The sequence below is a fragment of the Sylvia atricapilla genome, chromosome 2, assembly GCF_009819655.1.
Source record: "Sylvia atricapilla isolate bSylAtr1 chromosome 2, bSylAtr1.pri, whole genome shotgun sequence".
Classification (NCBI taxonomy): domain Eukaryota; kingdom Metazoa; phylum Chordata; class Aves; order Passeriformes; family Sylviidae; genus Sylvia; species Sylvia atricapilla.
The window spans coordinates 53,498,394-53,504,393 of NC_089141.1; positions in this window are offsets into that span (position 1 = coordinate 53,498,394).

Genomic DNA, 6,000 nt, shown 5'->3' on the forward strand with positions numbered 1-6,000 from the left:
TCTCATCTGCTTGCTCCACCTTTTAGCAAGGAAAGGATCTGCTACCTGAGACTGCATGAGTTCACCTCCACATTAATATTTATAGTACTACTAAGCTAACTAACACTTCCACCAATCTCTTCTCGTGTGATCAAAAACAGCTTACCTACTTACTGCTCTGAAGCAAGATTAGCCTCTGTTACACAAGATCACCAATGCAGGGTAAGATGTGGTGAGAAAGAGCCTGCTTTTGCAGCTGACTGTATTTAATATTATGCAAGAGTAAATTCTCATTTAAGTTGGGTGCACAACTAACTGAATCACATGAAAGGCCTTGCTTGCAGGGATTTTTTTGCTTACGAAAGAGTAGATGTGAATGATCCTTCTGTGGGATAACCTGCAGGGCAGCTGAGTATGTCTTTTTCACTATTCATTAATTTAGAAGAGCTGATCTGGTTTCTGGCTGTGCTTCTCACGAATGTTCAAGTCTTGCTAAGCAGTGGCAGCGCACAGGAGAGAGAGTGTGGGACAACAAGTTTCGTGCATCAAGTGTTGATCCTTCACGTCCACTCAGTTCAGTCCAGGTCTCCACAGAGCCAGTACAGCTTATCCTCACTGATTATTGCTACGTACCACAACACAGGCTGCAGCAAGAGCAGATCCTCGATGAGCTGGTAAAGCTGGAAAGTGAAAAGGCCTGAGAGTATCAACATGCTTATAGGCAAAAAAAAACTGGTTAAAATGTTCTGCTGCTGAAGCTAAAGTAAGAAGGACTAAGTTGTGAGATGACAACGGGTTGGTCCCAAGTTGGAAGGAATAATTCTTTTCTGCATTTGAGGGGATACTGCATTTGTCTGGTGGGTCTGGAGGAGGGTCATACCAAATCCACAGTCTTGTATGCTGGTGTCAGCACAGGATAGCACAGGAACACCCTGAGGCTGTTTACCCTGAGCGTCTTCGCTGGTGAGAAGTCACCTATCTAGGCACAGGTGACTAGACCTGTGGACACAAGGTATTCTCAGTGTTGCTGAGGTGAGAGTGTTTTTTATCAGCTGCTATCCTAGGATAACATAAAGCAACCATCGTGAAACGGAAAGCATGCATTATCTTTCTGTGTTGGGTGATAAAGCGGCTTGAACAGAAAGGGATGGCTTCTGTGTACAAACCTTCTAAATGTCTTTAGGGCATAACCAAGTTCTTTGAATCCAGTTTTGAGACTCATTAAACTTCTCAGATCAATCTCATGCTCTTACTGAGCATATCTCTATGGATAAGTACTGAGCTTGGTCATTTCCGAGGCTAGACCAGATGATAAGGCATATTCAAGACAAGAATTTAAGAAACAAAAGCTATATGGCTACAGTGAACTTCGTTGCAAGAAGTAAAATCCTGCAGTCCTCATACTTATAAGCTTTGAATTCTTTGATAGGAGTGGACATAAAAGGGTTAGGAAAACTTACTAAGGAGTAGGGCCCATTCAAAGTAAGCTGCCTACTAGCTAAAAAGCTGAACATGTTTCACAGACGACAGTTACAAGAGACCTGATTCTTCAGCTATTGAAGAAAAGGAATTGTCAGACTTGTCTGTTTGCGTGAGCAACGATGACCAAAGCTCATTCTTTACTGTGAGTTTTTATGTTGCCGTGTGGATACAACAGGAGCACTGCTGAGGACACTACTGGAGGAGGACTCCCAGGGGCTTTGGTGGCAAAGAAACTTACTCCTAGCTAACTGCCCATCTCCCTTCAGAGGCAGAATTCACTTAAAGACAGTATTATTAGTAATTTTCATAGGCACAAGGTTTCAAAGGAATACAATACCGGCATCCCACTCTTGCAGTTAGCAATTTTGCCCTCTTCTCCAATAGTTATTTATTTATACCAATTTGTTGTATTTTCCTTCTCAGTTTCAGTTGTGAGTTTTCTGGAGGTGGAATTGCTTTGCTAAGGCTTTGTGCAGTGCATTGAAGACAGGATTTTTCATGATGCATCACACAGCTATTACTGTAAACAACAGAATAATGCTAATTATCAGGTGTAGTATGACAAACACAGGTCTTGTTACGACTGTAAGCAAGTATGTCAAGTACTTAAGTAGTTTTGGGTCTGTATAATTCCAGGGATGTCTGTCACACCCATCGATGGCCAGGATCCAATAAAAAGTGCTGAATTCAGTATTAAGGAGGAACTGAGTAAGAAAAAAATGCAGTCTTCTGAAGGCCTTATTTCAATGGTCCTTGCCAGTGAGAATTTTTTCATTGCCTGGAGACCTTTTCCTCAGGCTGAGAATTGCCCTAGTCAGAGCATCTTGATTCCAGTTTCCTGCCAGCATCTGGCTGTGATTATGAAACAGTGAAGTCAGCTTGAATGATGGACAGATGCTTGCTTGAGAGAGCCCAGAGAACAGGGTAGAATGCTTGTGGAGCCTGTTTCAGTGTCAGCTTTTAGCTGACTATGTAATTTTATTCACATGCCTGTCTTGTCGCAGCACTGTGTTGGTGATGCTGTGGACAGTGCAGTGTCTGGATGCTCATGGAGCTGTTTGGACAGTTGCAGGAGTTGAGCTGGACTGCTTTTTGACAGCTGCTCCCACTGTTCCTGTGTCACTTATCTGAAATTATCTGACTTGCTTTATTTCCCCAAGCAGCAGCAGTTCCTCTTGGGTTCTTTCTCTGCTATTTTAGTCAAGGCATTTCCAGTTATCCACAGAGGCAAAATGAAACAGAGATAAATCCCCAGTGTTGCCAGCCCCTCTTCTCTTCAGACCTGCTTGTTTTATTCACTTTTTAATCCATTTTTGCCTCCTTGCAGCCCAGATGAGTGTCTCTATGATAAAACAAATAATGTAATAAAATACTTTTGCTATTCCATAAGCTAAGGATGATACTAAAGAAGATTTTTGGGAAGGTAAAAAAAGAAAAAAAGATAGAAGCATATCTATTGAGGTGTTGTCAGCTTAAAGAGATGAAAAAGTGCTAGCAGGTCCTTAGGAAGACCTTCCTACAAGCATTTCCTACAAGAAAGGGATCAAAGTGCCTTACATAAATCAGCAACAATGTGGTGTTGTGGTCACTTCAAAGCAAGTCAGTGACTGCCAAAAGGCTGCTGTTGTCCATCAAGGAGTATAATGTGAGAAAGGAGAATTTATGTGCCTCACCTGGGAGCCATTTTACTGTGCTCTCATCTCTGTCCAAGAGTTACTGTGACTCAAGCTCCCCCTGCTTGAGTTCTCAGAAGTGAAGCTAAAAGCTGGAATGGTTTTACTGGAATAGGATATGTTTTTAGGCCTCTTATGCATTTCATGGATGAGGCAAAAGAATGTGAGTATTCATTTATGTCTTAACACAGAGGATATAGCCATGCTTCTATAACAGAGGATTTCCTAAAAGCTAGTTTGGACTGTAGTAATGTCTAGCTGCAATTGCAATGTTTTCACAGGAAAATACTCTGGCACAGCATTTTCTTGGTTTAGCACAGCATTAACATGGCCAGCATGTTGTGCTGTGTCACACTAGAAAAATACTTGTGGTCTATGACTGAAACAGAGCCACAGGGCTGCTTAGAAGTGTAACAAAAGATTGAGAAGTCACTGAAATAAAAAAAAAATGATGGGATGAAATCACGTGTAATTAGAGAAAACTGTGGGTAGCAAAATGCAATCCAGTTGAGGCTTTAACAGCCCTGAGGAAGGTGATGGTTCAAATGGAAGCACATCCCAGATGTGGACCAGCAGACTGAGCAGAGGAGCAGCTCTAACCCTGAGAGACACAACTGATGGAGACAAAGATGATGGAGACAAACATTCTCAGAAAGGATGAAAGGCATAGAGAAGGCTGAAGAGACCCTGTCTCTTCCCTATAGTGAAGAAAATTTGGATTATCATGTTAGCAGCCCCACTTACCAGCTGTCCCTCTCAAGAGTGCACAACAAAGAGCTCTGGTTCCCCCAGTCTCCCATCCAAGTGCCTTCAAGGACACCTGGCTCGCTCTCCTTGTTGAACAGCACTGTGTCCACCCTAGGGCTCCTTCTGTAGGTCCCAGCAGTCAGGCACAAGGCCAGTGCCAGAGCTGGACAGGCTGGATTCCTCTGACCCAAATCCCCAGGATTTCTGCATCTGTCAGACTCATGGGAAAGCAGAAATGGCTACCAGCATATCCCACACACTTCCTATTTCAAAATTTCATTCTGGCTACTTAACACTTGTGCTTCCCCTTTCACACAGCAAATGTGCACAACTGCTGCTCCAGCAGGTGCTGGCTGCTGATGGCCAAGATGTTTCCCTGTGTCAATCTTCCAGTTACTCCAGCTAGGAGACGGGGAAATCCACAAACAGCCCATCTACTGGATCCTGATCAGGCCTTTGATGCTGGGTCCAGGGCCTGTCTCCATGGCAGTCTTGTCTCAGCACTGTGCTGAGTGCTCACCGAAGGAACAGGATGACATTATTGCCGTATTTTCCCAGCAATTTTCCTTACATTTTCATCTTTCTGGACCTCCTTTCCACAGGGAAACTCTCCAGGCCATCCTACCTTATCCTTTCATCTCCAGTTTTCTGTTGACACCTCATTCATTCCTACCTTCCAGGGCTTCCTAGCTCCCACAGCCACACCTTTTCTCCCTAGCATTTTCTTCCTCTTATTCTGGCATCTGCCATCAGTGCTTGTCTGGAGGTGTCAGAATCCTTCATTCCCACCTTGCCTACCAAGGAGGTGCACCTTGGTCCCTGCAGCTTATTGCCTGCAGCTGCTGTCTCCTCTGTGTGCTCATCTCAGGCCAAGTACTCTCCTGCTCTCTCTCCTTGTTCCACCTCCAGAGAAGCAACCTGAAGAACTCAGATTTTCCAGCACATATCACATGAATTAACCTTTGACTATTATTAAGAGCCTTCACTTTGTTCAGGACTGAAATCCACACTGCTCTGTCCTGGGTACACTTTCACCACTCATCCTTTCTTCCAACTTGACCTGCCAGTGAAACCTGGAACATGTCAACAACCAAACCATGACTCTGTTTCCCAATGACCCTTGCTCACCTACATAGCTTCCCTGTCCAAGGAATTCAGAATTCAAGCTCAGAGGAAAAAAACTTTCTGATGCTGTAAGATGGAGCTTACACTTTTTGTTTTTCACTTTATGTTGATGATATAGAACAAGCACCTGCCTTTGTCCAAGTGAAAAAAGAAACCTGATTGTAAATCCTCTGACTTCATGATCCAGGTCACAAGCACTCTTGATTTACAAATGCCATTTACCATGCATCATGAAAAAAACAACACTTCTTTTGTCTTCAAAGCTGAGCTATGGTCACATGTACCACCACAGTATCCGACTATCCTAAGGGTGCTGTTTGCCAAATCAATACATCCATAGGCGTTGTCAGTCTTTTGTATGCATGGGATCTTACCAGGAAAACAAGTACTGAAACCATGCCAGTGCCTAAGGGCAGATTTCTCAAACAAGACCTACCATCCACATTTGACAGCAGATGGCATAAAACCTACCTGCTGGTCCTCTCACTTTGCTGTGCTATAGATCATTTCATGCGCAGCTTATGCAGGGGCAGAAGGCAGCTGGTATTTACTGTTTGCTGCAAACTTGTCCAGTCTGACCAAATGCAAGACCCTGTCCAAAGGAAGGATGGCTTGTGGCTACACAGGACTTCTCTTCAGAGTTCTGCCTGAGTCAGGGGAAGGAAGAAGATGAAGTTGCTGACACTGAATCATTTCTGTTTCTACCCCAGTGAAATAAGAGATTACATAGAATTTCCTTATTTTTGAAAAAAAAAAAAAAAATTCCCCCTCCCTCTTCTCTGCTAAGCAGGCATCCGAACGAAGCAAGGAGGGGAAGTTGATCAATTCCCCGTATTTGTACTGTGACACGAAGTGCTGTGACATTTGACACCTGTGAGTCACAGAGTGAGAAAGGAGTCCTAGCGTCTAGCAGAAAGTCAGGGCTGGGGATCCCACTCAAGCAAGAGGCTCTGGCACGACATATCACCCTCTGTGTGGCAGTTCATGCACTGGG